Source organism: Pyxicephalus adspersus, chromosome 3, assembly GCF_032062135.1.
Source record: "Pyxicephalus adspersus chromosome 3, UCB_Pads_2.0, whole genome shotgun sequence".
Lineage (NCBI taxonomy): Eukaryota > Metazoa > Chordata > Amphibia > Anura > Pyxicephalidae > Pyxicephalus > Pyxicephalus adspersus.
Window position 1 is genome coordinate 99,402,442 of NC_092860.1, and position 18,238 is coordinate 99,420,679.

Here is an 18,238-nt window from a genome sequence, read left to right on the forward strand (position 1 = left end):
TCCTTAAATAGCCAGGATGACCAATCACCTTGCGCCACCTGGCACTGTCTGATGGGAGACTGAGTAAATCCCCTGCAGCTGATTGGCCGCAGGGAATTCAAACTAACTATGTCCCACCCTGGGGCGAAGCAGCCGAGTGCCACGCCCTCGGGGGGTACAAGAGGGACGTATGGTAACACGCGCACCTCTTCCCACAGTACCCCTAGGACGTGCACTACTTTGCACTTGCACAGTGCTGGGAGCAGGAACCACATTCAAAGGGATGCAAGGGCTGCTGCCTGGCTGATCAGTAATTAGTCCAGGGCGGATCCCTCCGCCTGCAGAGACAGACAAGCTGTGAGCAGAGGAGCAGCCTTGGTTATGCTGCCTGCTACTGTGGGGTCCCCCTCTGTGGCTGGGAACCCCAGGGACACCGCAGGCTCGCAGGGCGGGTAAGTTCCTTACACTTACTTTTCAAGGTATTTGCAAAGCCTCTGAGCGTGATATTTTACCAATGTTTCTGGGGGGCTGGGGGAAGCAATGTTCAGAAGGGGTGGGGGAATGGGTCCCATGTGAAAAAGAAAAGCATCAGAAGCATTTCCATAAATCAGCTAATAAAACACATTTCAAAGCTTCCCAAAAAAAATTTCAGTTATCCATGGACAACCTTGAAAGTACCTATGAGAACCATTCCATGCTATCAATACTAGTAGTAGTAGTAGTAGTAGTATGTTGTATTAAAATATGAACACAGTTTTATGCAGACAGGATATTCTTCTGGACATTTAGCCATAAGTGTATGCTTTTCAAATCTAGGTGTTAATACGTTTTTCCTATGTCATTTTTAATGCTTTTGCTTTAGAGACCAATTCACTGCACAGGAGTACCTCCACAAAGGTTCACTATTGCTCTGCACCTATCCCATGTCTGTAGTGCAGGAACCTGAAATAATCACTAAAGGCATTCAGATTACACAAATTCTGTCCAATAAAATCCATTGATCAGCTTAGAAATCCATCTGGATTCAGGGATTCATATTTATATTACTTAGCCATATTATACCTGTCAATTACAAGTATTGTACGGCTCAGTCAATCAGTCATTGAATTCCAAGTTGCAACCTGAGACTGGAAAAGCTCTTATCAGAGTTGGAATGGACTCCGAACTATCTGACCACCACTATTTATCACTATGCAATACAAGGTAGGCAAGAAAAGAATTGTAATCTCTAACTCTTTGTAACCTGCATGTCTAAAAATAATGCAAAAATTACCATTGTGCGTTAACCTTCAGCCTTGGTGATTTGAATTACTATGGTAGAAAGTATTTCCACAGTAAAATTTGATATGCTTAATGCAAGGGTCTATGCTATTTCTTATAAGAAATAAAGCCCACATATGCATTATACAGAAAAATAGGAGTTGTCATTTCTGAGTTGTTTATGAAAGCTCAAGCTGTGTGGCTGTCATTCATACCTTTTCATTACTATTTAGTGAGTCTGTGACCCAGAACATCGACTATGCACATGCTTGTTTCAGATCACTCAATTATATTGTAAGGCTAAAGATGACAACCTCAGTGCTTGCATTCCTAAAAATACATGATCCTATACTTCTGTTCTCGGAGGTTCGTTTTAAGAGGTGAATTAATTTAACAATGACGTAATCATAAATCATTATGGCAAACTGCAAACATCTCTGTGAACAAAGGTTAACATACAAAAGATGTTATCATTTTTTTTACCTTCAACGGCAAGCCTTACGAGTTACAGGGAAGTCAGAAAATTGATTTTTTTTCCCAGAAAAAAATGTGTAACTTATTAATTTCAAATGTTAACACCATTGTTTTCCTTAAGTATCTTCTCATTGTCCTTATCTTTTTCTTTTATCAATAATGTTCCTTATTCTCTATCTTGCAGAGACAGACTTGCATGCACTCATACACAACTTACATTGACAACATAATGAAGGCATTGCAGAGCTGTCAAAGAAAATCTTTTATCATTTGTAAAATTATAGGCTGGTAGAAAATTACTTAACTGTGCCATTAACTCCAGGCGCATTTGGAACAAATAAGGAGTCTTCCGTTTTGATATTATCTGATATATGAGAATAATAATATAGTTCCAGATTGAAGCAGGCTTATAAAGATTGTGGACATTACTAGCTCCTGGGTTAGCACAAAATTCAATACACCATAGAAATCAGAAGAAACATGATAATAATGCACAATAGGTTTAGTTTTCCAAAAGATTTCACAAAATAAGAGGATATGTTTTGAAGTTGTAATATCAAAATTACAATGTGAAAGAAACCTCTTCATTTCTGGCACAATGTATGAATCACAGAAGAGGTCAAATTTGCAAAGATGACTTCAAACTTGCATGGCAAACTGATTGCGTGAGAAATGCTTAAAAGACACAACATTCCTGCCAAAGATTTAACAAGCTCAGCTAATGGTACAAGTCAAGGGTTTCCCTTAGTTCCACTGTACTCAGATTATCATCACTTTTTTAAATCCTGAACTTTCACACATTTCTTGTTTCAGGGAAACCTTCCAAAGGCCCCCAGCAGGTACAAGATACGTACAGCAAAACTAAATTTCTATTGCGTGTGTTGATGGCGTGGCAGCAAGTTCCCACTCAGATTTTTAGAATGCCTTCTTGTCTCTGCACAAATGTTTCCACTGGTATAAGGTGAAATTTTTTCAAGTCTTTATTATACATGAATTGATTTTATGTGTTCTGATATTTTATAGTTCCTCCTGATTCATTTAAGCAAACATAGTTTGCCAAGTTACTGAACGATTCTACCCATAGGGCAGAAAAAACACCTTAAATTATATAAACATTTAGAGGCATTACAGTGGAATTTACCTCTGCTCCAGGATTTCTCTGTAATTTACAAATGTGGTAAGCATTATTTCATATTAGGGCACAATTGCCTGGCAAAGTGCCCCACTCCAAAACTGCATTGTTTGTGATGCCCCCTGTTGTTCTTTTACTGACACTACCATTCTTTACCTGATCCTATTCCAAGTTTGACAAGGGAAGACAGGAGGGTCAACTTTATGCTCCGCCCGCATGTATAGAAGTTCCAGCGTTGTAAATGTCAAGCTTTTTTTGAATGGGGCCCAGTACAGCAGTACCCCTTGTAGCCTGGATAACAGTCCTTTAAACATGCACAAAAAGAGGTAAGCAATAGTCTCTTTAAATATTATAAATAATTGCAGGCAGCAGGAAGCAACAACATTTCTTACTATTACAGTATATACAGATACCCAGGGTATACAACTGGGATAAAAGTTTGGTATCCAATATATTTTTTTTTGTTTTTTTTTACTTAACTCTGTGTGCATTTACCTATTTACCTGCAGTTCAGCCTATTTATCTGTTTATATCTATAGTATTTTTAGAAGATGGAGCAGTTCTGTCCTTTTTTTTAAATCTCCCATGCATACCACAGTTTTTTAGTTTTTTTATCCTAAGGTGTACAGCTCTGACCTAACTGGATGTACCCATTTAAGTAAATCACAGATATTATCTAAATCTAGTAATGTCTATACGCTAAAGGTTCTTTCTGACCTGCTTGAAAATTGCATTGATCATTGTAAAATTACCCACTGTTATAGAGTACTGAGTGTTCTGAATTCCTTTTCATTTGTAAACAATTTTTCTGACCATAGCTAAGTAGACGTCTAAATCCTTAGAAATCATTCTGTAATGCTGGAACTGGGAACTTGTTTGTGCAATAAAATATATGTATAGACTAACATTTATCTTAAGGTATGGAAGGATTAAAACTCTTGTCAGCTGATATTTTGCTGTGTTCTTTTGGGAAATGAATAATAATATTCTACCCCAAAAATGTGTCAGTAGAAATCTTTAATGTGAAAGTTACCCTCTTAGCTATAATAGAAAAAGTGTTCCCATTTCAGATTTTCCATCTTTTTTATGTTTTACGTATATTAGTAAAAAATTGGATTTCCATCAGTAAGTAGCCAAGAGACAAAGAGAACCAGAACAAATGGAAAGGATGAATATACCTAGCAGGGACAGAGCAATACAAACCTGACAGGTTCTAATGCCTTTTAATTCTATCCAACAGAACAGTAAACAAAACGTTATGCTATATATATATATATATTTACACATTTAACTTGTTTTCCTAATACTTTTATTCTTATGTCTATAACACCATGAATAAGGACAATTTTTTAGGGATTTAGGGACAACATGCAAACTACATGCAGATTATTCCCCTATTAACTATTGACTATGTAACTATTTGATTACAGTACTGCAAGGTATGGGTAAGGTACTCACCTCGCCAGCGATCCTGCCTCGTCCTCCCCCATGACGACCCTAGGGATCGCGGACAGAGTGGAGGAGACCACTGCAGCAGAGAGTGTGGCCGGGGCTGCCAGCGCTCTGCTGGTAGCATGTCTCCTCTCACGGGGGGAGGGATCCGTCCCGGCCAAACTACAGCCTTCTGCCTCATCCTTTTGTACTTTGCTTATCTGATTGATCTATTGTGCTTGACCTCAGCCTGTACCTGAATTACGGAATAAAGTCTGTTGAAGTGTTCACTGAAGTTGGTTAGGATTTATGTGCCCAGGCGCATTACAGTATGATGTGGGTGGTATCCACCATTCCTCACCATTTTTCCTTTGACATCACTTTTGATTGGCCCTTACAATTCAACTTCTGGTTTGAAAGCACCCCTATTCACCTACACTATCCTAAAAGTTTATATACATTTTTGAACAATAATCTTAACTGCTATAACTTACTGTTTCAAGAAAGTACCACAATGTATGAGCTGTGTTCATTGTTAAATGTGATTGTCAATATTTATTATAATAAATTATAATAAATTAAGTAATGATCGCATTTGGAGAACAAAGGTGCACAATGTATTACTCACAAATATACTGCTCAAGGCCATTGTACGACAGAACATTCAGGTGTATAGAAATAAATAAGAGCGTTAAATCTAAATCCTGATAATGGCTTGGAGTTGTATGCCAAGTCTCCTATCAGATCTTGTGAATATACAGCTCTTCAGTGATTCACATATTTCTCACTATTGCAAATTTCAGTACTATTAACGCAAACTCCAGGCCAAGGACATTGAGGTTGGTGTCAACAGTTGATTAGTCATTCTTGTCTGCCCAGTCCTTTATGTTTTGCGTAATCCCTAGAAGTGTCTTAAATCAGCTTTATATGAATCCCATGCCAAAAAGTCCATCCTACAAAAAAAATGCATTTAAGGTCTGTCTGTTCCAGTTAGTCATGACTTCAAACACTATTTCCCAAATCATCTGCATATTGATCGCTTAAGCAAAACCTTTGATCTTGTATCAATTGATTCCCCTTAATAACAGCCCTGATTTTCTGTCAAGTTCATTCATTGCTGATCCATTCTTACTCTTTTTTTTAATATGTTCTGCATTGCAATCACATGTCGATTTTGCATATTTGACTGTTAATGTATCTGACCCATATTTCACCATATAAGAGAGCTGCTTAAGATAAAGTTTTACTTCTGTGAGTAGTACCACAGTTATATGCTAACTACATGAAAAAAACAAAACAAAAATTGTTTTCGATAGGACAACATGCTCCTAAAATAACTATGTGATGGCAAAAGATTGCTTCTAATGATCAAGCTCATTGACATTTCTAGAATTTTGGTGTTAATTGCACCATTTTCAAAACGTATAACACTCAAAAACACTTCAGATCTGATCCTGAATGTGTGAAATTCTGTACAAATATTAATAAGAATCTTTAGTAACATTTGCCTGAAAGTCATATTGGCATAGCTTTCACATTCCACATTTACATATATATATAGATCTTTAAATGTCTTATACAGCGGCTATCTGAATATTAGTATTACTGTCAGGATCCACGAAGGCCAGCTGCTGAAATAATTGTACAAAAATTCCCCACTTATGATATTTTGCTTTTATTTTGCTCTGTGCAGGCAGACTGTACATAGGAGAAGGAAGGATAAAACTACAATAGCTGTCCAGCTCCAGTAAGAAGGAAGCATAGTAAACCATAGTAAATAGGTAAATGTAATGAGCACATACTGCTGCTGTAATAGTACATGTATTTTCACACATACATGAACTGTTGCAAACCAAGATAAAAAATATATAAGTAAACCTAATCACCTAAATCATATGCAAATTTTACCTTTCTAATGTGATCTTAAATGTCACCTGCAGCGTTTCTTAACCCCCCTAGCATTCTAATTCTGTCCGTATTTCCATGCAAAAAGCGTTACATTTTTTTGCATGGAAATTTTTTCTACATTGTAGGCCTATAATTCTTAGCATTAATTCACTGAAATATGTCTAATATTTAATAAATTTAATAATAAACTTTAAATAAAAAAACTCAAACATTTTGTTAAAAAAATAGTTAAACATGTAATATAACTGTACAGTAGCTTGTATAATATATAAATATCGTATATATTTAGTTATATATATATATATATATATATATATATATATATACTCAGGATTACCGCTTTTTGCATTGAAAATCTACACTCGGGATTACCGCTAGGGTTAAAATAATATCTAGTAAACCAGCTAGAGAGGTTGTGTAACAAGGCTCAATCCCTGTCCCCCAGGAATTGTCATCACAAGCTTCCAATATAGACTACAAGCAGTCATGCAAAGTATTGGCTGTTTTATTTTTATTTTTATGTAGTAAAACAATATCACTCACTTTTTTTGGAGTCTAAGCAAAAAAGAGTCTTGTTCCTTTTTTTTTTTATTTTACTGCGCATATCAAGTTGGCCTGTAGCTAACTAGAGCGCAGGGACACATGACAGGGTGAGGAGGAAGGCAGGAAGGTAAAGGTTAAAAAAAAAAAAAAAAATGCGGGAAGAAAAGAGCGGGAAATTCAAATAAAATGCGGGAATTTGTGGTGAATTATTGATTGGTTGGGAATTTGTTATGGGTGGGGGAAAATTAATGTATAAAAGAAGAGGTTGAGGGGATAGGGGGCAGTTCTTACCTGAAAATCAAGCGTCTCCCGCCCTCCCTTCCCACAGGATAATTCGGTTGGTAAGTTTTATTGTCATGGCAGCAAGGTGGGCTTTCTTTCATAGGGTCCATGAAAGGGTTAAAGTGGTTGGGGAAGAAATAAGGGGGTGAGACACGGCAGTATTTTGGGTCTCTTGGTTGAGGGTGACCTTGCACGACACTCGGTTGTCGTGGGGGCCAGGTGGTTAGAGGTGGTCATCTGCTGATTGTCCCCGAGGCGGTGTGAGGGTGCCTGGGGGCCTGGTTAACGAGCTGAAGTAATTTTTTGTTTTGGTAAATAAAATTAAAATTTTTCATGGACCCGTAAGAAAGAAATATTTTTGTATGCTGCGTGGGTGAGGATGTCTGTTTGAAAATGTTAATATATATATATATATACTTTGAAGTGGTTAAATAATTGGGCTGCTATGGCCAACTTTAATCCAACACAAATTTTGTCTAGAGTTTTTATTTATGTATGTGAAGATAGGGGTGAGGGTCAGTTGGTCATGGGGTCAGCATTCATGGGTTACTCTACTCTACCCTAGTCATGTGCAGAAGGAGCTTTTTCTTCAATGGTAAATTTCAGTGAGATCAGTGGACATACAAAGAAGGCTAAAGAAAATGGCGGCGTCTGGTGCTTCCTTCGTGCTGGGACGAAGGAGCATACCAGGACAACCAAGTACCCAATTCAGGAAACGCCCAGAGGGATCAACAGATCTGCAAAAGTAAACTTGAGTTTTTTTTGTATTTTTTTCGTTTACTTATGCTTTAAGTAATATGTGAAACATTTTCATGTATTTATTACCTTTTACAGAGCTCACACTCATCTTCTGACATTATCCTTATCCCTCAAGATGGATAGTGCCATCTTTGTTCATGCACAGCATCTTCTTCCTGCACTGTAAGGCTACCCCGTGATGGCAATGTTAACAAGCCCCTGTTGCAGGGTGTCACATTGCAAACTGTTACAAAGTGACCATGTTGCAATCTGATTGCTGAGAGAGTAGATAGAATGACACTTCCTCCAGCCTGCAAACTACTGACTCCGGGCCTGATTGAATAAAGCTCTCCAAGGCTGGAGAAGATACACTTTCATTTCACTTTCATTAGTGAAGCTGGGTGATCCAGCAAACCTGAAATAGATCTGGTCCAGGATTCAAAGCTAGAAAATAGCAAATGACTTTGAAGAAATTCATTCCAGGTTTGCTGAATCACCTAGTTTCACTGATGAAAGTGTATTCTCTTCAGCCTTTGAGTGCTTTAATAAATCGGGGCCCTTTATCTTAGCCCAGCGTTTACCAATAAATGAAGTTCAACAGTTTAATTGAAAAACTCCAGGTATGAATTTATGCAGAATTGTAAAGTAAATGAAAGGTCCACTTTTTATGAAGTGGTATAACCTTGATACTCCGGAAAGCAGGTGTTTTACCCTTCAGCAACTCTTTATTTTTGCAGAGCTGTAAAGAAACACCTTTAAACAACTCCACTGATAAAAATAACCATGATTAAGTTTCAGGTGCAATAAAGAATACAAATTACTAAAGTAATTGTAATCAAAACCACATCAACAGGAATAATAACAGGAAAGGACGGTATAAAGTGTTTAGAAAAATGATGCAAAGAAAAAATATGTTTTAATAGTAATAATATTAATAGTTTACAAGATGTTAATTAGCATGATGTTAAATTTAGGATTTTATGCATAGCAATCAATCACAAACAATGTATTATGCAGTAATTGAGTGAAAAAGATTTATTAGTGTGTCCTTCATGGGAATCCTACTGTATAAAATAGCACAAAACAAGGGACATCCAAAAATTTGCATTTTAAAACACTTTTATTTTTTACATTTTTTTTATTTTTGTATTCGCAAACATGCAAGCTTTTTGGTAATAAAATTAATCGGTGTTTCTTGGGGCTAATTCACACTGGCAGTGAGGTTGCAGTTTGTCTAACCACGATTTCCTGTAGATGCCCCCATAGGGAATGATTAGGGGCTGTAGTAAGCGTTAAGATACCAGCAGCGGGGAACCGTGGGGAATCCTGCATTGAAGAGGCTATTGTAAACCTGCTCTTATAGTCAGATCAGCAAAAGGCAAATCTGACTGGCTACTGTGGACTACTTTTGTCTACACTCCACTATTTGGAATATTTGGTAAATTTTATGAACCCCAGTATACAATGTATAAGTGACAATGTAAACACTTATTTGGTATTTTCTGTTTTATTTGCTCATCTCTCAGGGCTGAACATGACCCTAAGTGTGCACCCATGACACTGTATTCATACAGCATTATAGGTGCAGAAGAGAAATGTAGACATTGTCTGTTTTTATGTTCCCCAGCCCTCTTTTTTAACTGAAACATCTGTAGGGACCAACAAATACAGCAGTTGTGAGGCTTTAAATCACATTCTGACTAGGGTTATTGCAGCTTGAGTGTTTGAACTCTGTAAGCAACAACAATTTGTCTGCATAGAAAGTAGAGGCATCCTGGAAATTTTGCAAAAAAAAAACCTAGGGCTTCCCCTGCTGGCCTAACATTTAAATGTGAATGTAAATAAATGTAAAAGGTATTCTATTCTTGGCTTTAACAAATAAATTACAAAATATGTGCACTAAACATTTCCTTTTAAAAACTGCAGTATAATTTTACTTCCTGACATTCCTTGTCATCATAATTGCACACCTGACCAGTGCTGATTAGTTGTTATAGGACCCTACTATTCAGTTATGGTCATGTCGTGCATCCTAATAAAGTGTTTATTATGTAATTGGAGCTTGTCATTCGTTTTGATGGTGATAAGCAGCTGTGTCTTGTCTTTTCTGTTGGATCTTGGACTTTTTTTATGTCAAACCCATTGCATGGGCTTTACCGCTAGGAGTATTAGTACATTCTTGGTACTTTTTTTCATATTCACCTTTTAAAAAAACGGTAACATTTATTTATCTGATAGCTTCCATTTATTTCCATTCAGGGCATTGCGTAATAGTATACAGAAAATGTTTCAGTTTCATTGTATGACTGTAAGCACATGTAAGCATTACAAGAAATAAGTTTGTATCCACAAACACAGTTTTATCATTTATATACCTAGCATGTTGTGAGCATGTGTTTGCTTAAAGTTGCTGGCTTAAAATAACTATTCTTTTTACAGAGTCTGCTATCAACATTTTTTCAAGCATACCCATTAGACAAGAGTTAGGACACAGGCGATACATAAAGAGAAAGTTTTCCCCATGAAGGTCTTATTGCCTAACAAAATAAAACTGCATTGATTTCTCCTTGGAAAAGTGTCGTCTGCTGTATCAACTTTCAGAAAGCACATAATGAGCAGATATAATATACTTGTGGATCAAACTTTATTTATCATCTATAAAATGATTTCCAAACATTTATTTCTTGTCTACAGGTTTGTAATACTTTACAGTCTGCAGAATAACAGCTATGATCCTGCATAGTTTAGTAATACTGAAATGCCAGTTTTATAGCATTTTTTGGGAACAATGTTTAAAAAGTAGGCTGACCTGTACAACTTCAGGTCATTTTTTTCCATCTGTGATTTCCTTTTTCAGTTGTTACTGCAAAAGATGTCACCACTGGCAGATTTTCCTGCTGTTTTTTTATGGTGGATAACCAATATTATGAATTTTCCTTACTCACGCTACTCACTTGGACAAATAAAGATTAAATCTTCTCAGTGGGGGCAGAGACAGCAATGAAAACAGGTGTAATAATTATTTTGCCTTTACATACATCAAGTGGAAGGAACCTCTATCAATCCCAAGACATATATAGAAATACACCCCAGAATATGTACCCACCTCATGAATATAGTCATACACATTAGATTCCAGTATACAAAGCTGGGATATATAATATAGCAATACTAGCTATATGGCAGTATGCAGATTTGTTGTCCCAACGCAATTTGTGTGCAAAGGCTTTTTCAGCGGAGTGGTCAGTATAAGAGACATGTCATATAAGAGCTATATAATAATAATTATTATAATATTTATAATTAATTATAATAATTGAAAATACATATAATAAAAACATAAATTCATACATACAACTTCTAAGAAAGAATATATCTCTTTTGACATTAAATTATATAACCTTAGCCCAGCTTCCACCTGTCAAACAAGCTTCTATAAGTGGAGAGTAGAGGTACTGTAACACCTTTAAAGTAGGGATCAAAAACTCATTTTTTTAAAGTTACCCTTACCAGTACTTCAGCAAAGATGGGGGGTTGTCTGCGTACAACATCCACTTTGAGTTTTAATGTGCTATAGCAGAAATAGGAATACTCTGTACAACTTACTTAGTAACAGTCAACAAAAAATATGGTACGTGAAATGTTGCTTTGTGGTCTCTGTCAATAGTTTCACAAAGTATCATTAATTAGGCAGTGGCTCTTCACATCTTCACAAGCTGTAGTGGCTTACAGCTGACTTTTTGCTATAATATATTTCCAACCTTTCAGGTGTTTAGCACACCAAATATTAATGTTCAGTCATACTGAGTAATTAATTATAGTCACTGCAATTATTTATTGCAAAATGGTTTACAATATTTACTGCATTGAAGTTGTTACTCACTTTTATAGGTATTATGCAGATAAGGTGCGCTATATATATATATATATATATATATATATATATATATGAAAAACAATACAACAATTTCTCTGCAATCCTGGAATGGATTTCTTCATAGTTATTTGCTATTTGTAGCTTAGAATCCTGGACCAGATCAATTCCAGGTTTGCTGGATCCTCCAATTCACTGATGAAAGTGTGTCTTCTCCAGCCTTGGAGAGCTTTAATAAATTAGGCCTTTTGTTTTATGTGAATTGACTAGTAATTGCCAATTGATAATGTAAATAGCAGACTGCATTTATTGGCTGCCCACTATTAACATAAGCAGCTTGTATCACAAGATACCCGATGACTACCTGATATGACAGACAGACAAAGGAAATGGTGTCCACCATGTACACTAGTAGTTGTCTGGAAACCAGTATTGGCAGTGTCGCCATTAGTTGGTGGTTAAAGGTCTTACCTGATTTCTAGTTTGCAACTTCATGTCTCACCTTTGTTTGGTGTTACAGAAACAGAGCTCCCAGCTGGAAAATTACTTGTTTTTCCTGTATTTTGAATTTTCTGTTCTGGTGATAACAAGTCTCAGAGCATCTATTAAAAATAGGCAAAGTCCCCTAATGGGGACCCAAGCAGCATTTCTTCTAAACTTTTCTAAGTCTTTTCAAAAGCAAAGGTTTAGGTGGGGCACATTCATCTTCTTTGTGAAGTGTCTTCTTAAGTTGCTAATAATTGTTTATTTTCCACTGCTACTAAGAATAGATTAACTGTACCTAGAGACGTATTTAACAGAAGGACATTCATACTTACAGCATTGCACCTTTACAAGTGTCAATGTGTAAAATGTTCTTGTAAACATTAAGGGAACACATTGCAGACAAGAAAAATACAGATTGTTACCTCAATTACCCATGGTGCAAGGTTTAAGATTATTTTTGTGATTAGCTAAATTGACACTTTAAAGCTGGGGAAATCAGCTTATATCAGGCAGTGTGTTAATTTAAGTAATAATGATGAGTTGTAATCACAACTACAAAAGTAATTTTGCGGCAAGTTATTGCAAGAATATGCAGAACTTGAAATTAGGTTCAGATTCCTCAAAATCGTGTTGAGATCCAAGGTCAGAATAGCAAATGTCTGAGTTGGAACTGACTCTCCCACCACTATGCCACCGCGTACAGGATTCCCTGGGAAGTGGTATTTCACTCTTCAATAATTTCTAGAATGTAAGAAGATACTTTCAATTCATCCAAAAGATAGGTTCCAGTATCCAAGCACAAAAGCAGGAGGAAAAAATACCAAAGTCTGAATTTGAACATGGCCTATTATAATGCATTTTCATGTTCATGAGGAGGACTTAATTGTAGCATTAACACACAGAATTACATCAATCTGCTTGTTTTTTGTCCCATTCAGATACTTCCTGGCATTATCAGGTGAGCCATACCAATTTTGTAGAAAATATATTGTCTGTACACTCTGGAGATAAACAGTTGTTCCCTGACATGACCTTTATTGGCTAGATCAAAGACAGCAATCATTTTATTAGGACCTTTTTGCATAGATGCATGACTTAGCCTTTCATTATTCCCTACGTCATTGGTTCTTTTAATAGATCCTTTTATCCTTTTTTATAACTGCTTGACATTGAGAGTTGTCATTTATCTATCTGCTATTGATCCTAATTTTCTTGTGTCTTAGATATAGTTTTCTTTTTTACTGTGGCATATGTTAAATATTCATTTAAATACTTTAGGTGAATTATGCTCTTGCTGGTGGCATGCCATATGAACATTAGGCTGATTTTTACATTGTATTGGATAAAAAAAAAACACCATTTATTCATACATGTTTTTTCAAACTTCAAACTGGGAGGTGCTTGGCAGAACCACTTATCAGTGTGAGAACCCACATATTTAATTTCTCATCGAATGCAATATTTACCATATAAAACATATGGCTGGTGTTGAAATCATTTTGCTTGCTTGTTTTTAAAGACGAGTGTACAGCTGGTGGCTAAAAACAAACAAAAATATGCATATTCAGACTCACATACAGTTCAATCCATAGATCTTACATTATTTGCTAAAAAAATAATAATTGTTGAATGTGGTAGTATAAATCTGTATAGTTAATATGAACAGTTCAAATAAACAAGCTTCATTTTGCTTAATGATAAAGAGAATATGATTAGTATACCAGATGTATAGGCTATCTTTGTAAACAGTTTCACACTAAATAATGAGAGTCTTTTTTTCTGCATTGTTAGCTACATGCTTATTGCATTTTATTGCTGAAAACATTTCACTAATAGGCATTTAATGCAGATCATTGCTGTAAAACAACACCATGTAAAATACCTCATAATGTTGAAAAACCTTTACATTTAATCATTAGGCTGCTTTGTGGACCTGAATTTAGCCATGCACACACTCGCTGTTGACAATTTATTTGCCAAAAACTGGTTCCTTGGAAAATCACTTTGTCACCTAACATATACATCTACCATACAATGCATGTCCGATGAACCCTTATAGGTTATAATGCATGACACCATCTGTTATACTCTACAGGGGAATCACTTGGCATATGGCTTATACTGCTTACAACTATGCAATTATTTTGTGTAATTATTACTAAAATAATTAGACTAATTTACCCATCTTCTTCAAGCCAGATTAATGTACTATGCAGGTCCTTCGAAAAAGTTAGTTCAGTCTTGGTATACAAGAAATAGTTGTACAACACCATGTTTATGAAATACACTTGTTTTATTATCTCAACATTCTAGAAGAACAAGGTTTTGTTTTTATTTTATTCTACAATCTTGACAGTTATGGTGACCCTGCCAGGTTCCTAAATAATGGAGCTGAAAGGGCCCTACAAGACGCTGTACTTACAACCTCCCTTCTGTTTCAGTGGAGCAACCTCCACCCTACTTTTTGGGATTCAGCACCTGCAAGACTGTTGGATGCATGTTTCCCCAGCTCAATCCACTGCTCACCACTATAAGATTCCCCAGTCATGTAGGGAGAACAGGGGCATGTCATACGGTGACATCCAATGCTCCCAGAGGTGCCAAATGCTAAAGGAACATTAGGTATACAGGTAGTCCCCAGGTTACATACGGGATAGGGAATGTAAATTTGTTCTTAAGTTGAGTTTGTATGTAAGTCGGAACAGGTACATTAGTTTAATGAATGCATTTAAGACAGAAGTTTGTCTCAACATATTACTAGGCAGCGTGGTGTCAGTTACTGTAAAATAATCCTCACTGTAAGTTATTCACAAACAAAGCAAAAAAAACTTTTATGGATCCTAAACATTCATCAACTTTTGAAACAAGCTGTGCTTTTATATGCAAAAAGAAACAACTGCAAAGTTTGTATTGGTCATTAAAAAGTTACAAGAGGTTGCAAAACAGCTCAGCTCTTAAGATTACCCACATTCCCACAGTTGTGTGTCTGTGCCCATGATTCATCAATAAAATCCGCGCTCGCTGGAAGCGCGAAAGTACGCGCGGCCATCGATCGCGGTTTACCGTGGTCCGGACTCGAGTGTGCGCGTACACTCGCCTCACTGCCAGCCGGATTCCTGTCTTCACAATAATAAGCAATAGGGAGCAAAAAAAAAAAGTTGTTCGATGTCAGGCCCCCAGCATCGCGCTAGTGCACACGTATCCGACAAGGCATCGGCATTTGCAAAAAGAAACAACTGCAGAGTTGGTCATTAAAGGGAAAAGACTTCTTCTGAAAGTCATGCGAACCGCCCCCTCTGCCCCATAAAGCCTCCGTCCTGCACACCAGTGAGCAGAGAAGCCCCGTTCATATCTAGAATCTAAAAAATGCAAAATCAAATACTCACATTGCAAAAATGTGTTAGTAAAAGTAAAGCTATGTTTAACCTTTTTGGTTTCACATTACAATAAGTTTTTTTGACACACATGTTAAAAAGCTAAGTTGGTTTAGCAGGAGCTTTTAAGGTACATGTTAGTTTATGGACTTAAAAACCCGTACCATTCTGTATTTTTTAAAATCAGAAAATCCTAGAATTTAAAGATGGTAGTTATAATCCACTGCTATTGTTTAATGCCAAGTAAATTAAAGTGTATAACCTAATTACTAATTTTTCAATTAAATTGTGCCATGTTTAAGGCTAAGTGAGAATGTTTTAAGGGCAACACAGACAGAAAGTTTGTAGTTCAAGTGACTATCCTTTAATAGCTAACTTGGGGTATTGAAATGCAAGTTTAGGGGATTTGCTAAGATCCTATCGTCACAGAAAACTATGCAAACCTGAAGAAGGGATCTTTGGGTATCTAGAAGGCTTCACATTTTAATAACTAATAAAAGCTATTTATTGAACTACAAATTGTTCTTCATTAATCAGTGACTAACATAGTCCAAGACTCTACCGGTTCTATAATGCCAACCCATATAAAGAGAATATGAAAACTGCTGTTACTGACAATGTTAGTTACCTGTCTCTTGTGCTGATCCAATGGTTTCAATATTCTCAGAAACACATACCTGGCATAATTATGTGCAGACTGGAGTTTAGCCTTTACTCACATTTTATTCTGTATGTTGTTTCCAGGTCTGTAACTTAGAGTCAGGAAACGTGACATGTAATATTCTTACATAAAGGACAGCAATACCAGACCCCATATATATCTCAGTCCAGCTTTTATTTTCAGTAAAATAGGCATAGGTAGTAAGGATAGGGGAAATAATACAAATCCGGCACGAAAAGAAGAAAATCCGTACTAGAGGCCACTTATCAAGTTTTGTTCCATTTACGATTCTGTTCTCAGAAGTCACAACTCAAGACTTAGGCAGAAGTCCAGCGGTGCAATCATTTCCATTTTGTGTGGAACTCTCTCTGTTTTCGCTGCACTGCAATTATATTGTTTTACTGACATTGCGCTTGTCATTCTTGCAGCGGCATACACAGCCATTATATTAAATGAGCTTATGTCCACAAACATTTTTTAATGTACGTAAATCCACAGGAGGACTTAATAGGAAACTTTTTTACACTTGTAACAAGGAATACAATTAACAAAGTGTAATAAAGTCTACTGAATACATTGGAATGAGTTGCTGCTTGTTGTTTGTCCCTTAATAGCAAGAAATTATTTCAGCTAAACAACTAAATAAATTAAAAACAGTGGAAAACGTAAATTAGAATTAAACTCCCAAGCTATCATTACTAGACAATAAAGACTTGTTTGAAAATGTGCAGCAGTCACTTGCGATCATGGGAGAGAGAAAAAAAACCCTACAACTAATAGGTTTCATTGAGTAGATGAGTTTTTGTGGCATTAACAGAAACTGCTGAATGGATATTTTATTGCATAATGAAATTTGCATGTAATGAAATAATTGGGTTACTTTTTTTTTTTCTCCAAACAAATGAGTTTGTGATGAAGAGAAAATACATAAGGGATCATTGATTCAGAAAAAAAATGATACTAAAAACAACACTTTAAGGGTTTCTCATTAGGACACGTTTAATGTGGACTTTCATTTCTTCAAAACCGTGCAAAGAACTGTGTCTGGCGGTTGCTTTACAATCTTATTTAACTGGAGATCAAATCTGCTTAACATGAATCCAATCTAAATGCATTTAAAAGGAAATTGAAATGACAATATATTCTTGGTTATTATTATTTTCCATTCTTTGTACAAAGATCAAAGATACAGTTACATTTGTATGATGGTTGATTTACCTGCACTGCTACAATCTCTAAGTGCTATTATCATTTATCACTATCAAAGTCATGACCACAGAAATGCAGCATAAGATACATTTATATGCAACCATTCTTATATGAATACATTACCCTTGTTTATATATTTTAGGCATACTCTGTCTTACTTAAAAAAAAAAAAAAAACTATCTAAATTAAAATGCTGATATAATTACTCAGTAACATGTACATAAGTGGCTTTTGTCTGTGCTAGTTAACTCCAGATCAGGCTGAACCTAATGAATCCCAATGTAGATAGTCTTGTTAAAATGATATATTAAACTTTATAGTCTCCTGAGGCTAGTTCAAATACTAGCCTTTAGCTGTAAGAAGTTCACTGGCATAATCCTAAAACAGATAATGTGGTTTTCAATTACATATTTTTGTATTAATTTAACATTTGAAAAAACTAATATGTGCATTTGGTTGAAGGTATATTTATAAAGGACTTGCTGGAAAATTCACTAGTAAATATTTTTGGTCAATTCATTCACCCAATTTGCCTGACATTCAAAAGTTGTTTTTACACTGGAAGCTTTTGAGCAGGTGGGGAATGTCACTTTTACAATAAAAAAACTGCAAACCAGTTTGTTTTATGAGACTGGACAATTTCTATTTTTTATTAAGAAAATAAAAAATACCCCCACTTTTACCTTCGGGAATACCAAGCTCCGCACACCAGGCATACAAGTTTTCATCCCCAAGGCAAGGAAGTATTAGGCTTGCAGCTACTTTACCTAAAATGACTATGATTCTTTTGTACCCAGCCCCCAAAAGAGGGTGCTAGCAGGAGAGGGGTTATGTGTTACCTACCTACCCACAATGGGTAAAAGTAGGTGGGTTCTTTCCCTTCAACT

The 18,238-nt window shown here is 36.0% G+C and overlaps 1 long non-coding RNA gene across 1 annotated transcript; it reads left to right on the forward strand.

Moving 5' to 3' along the window:
* The first annotated feature begins 1,095 nt into the window (after positions 1–1,095).
* LOC140327779 (uncharacterized) lies at positions 1,096–10,419 on the forward strand. The gene is made up of 3 exons (XR_011920119.1): positions 1,096–1,182; positions 2,527–2,674; positions 10,187–10,419. It is a non-coding gene; the product is annotated as an uncharacterized lncRNA (long non-coding RNA).
* The last annotated feature ends 7,819 nt before the right edge of the window (positions 10,420–18,238 follow it).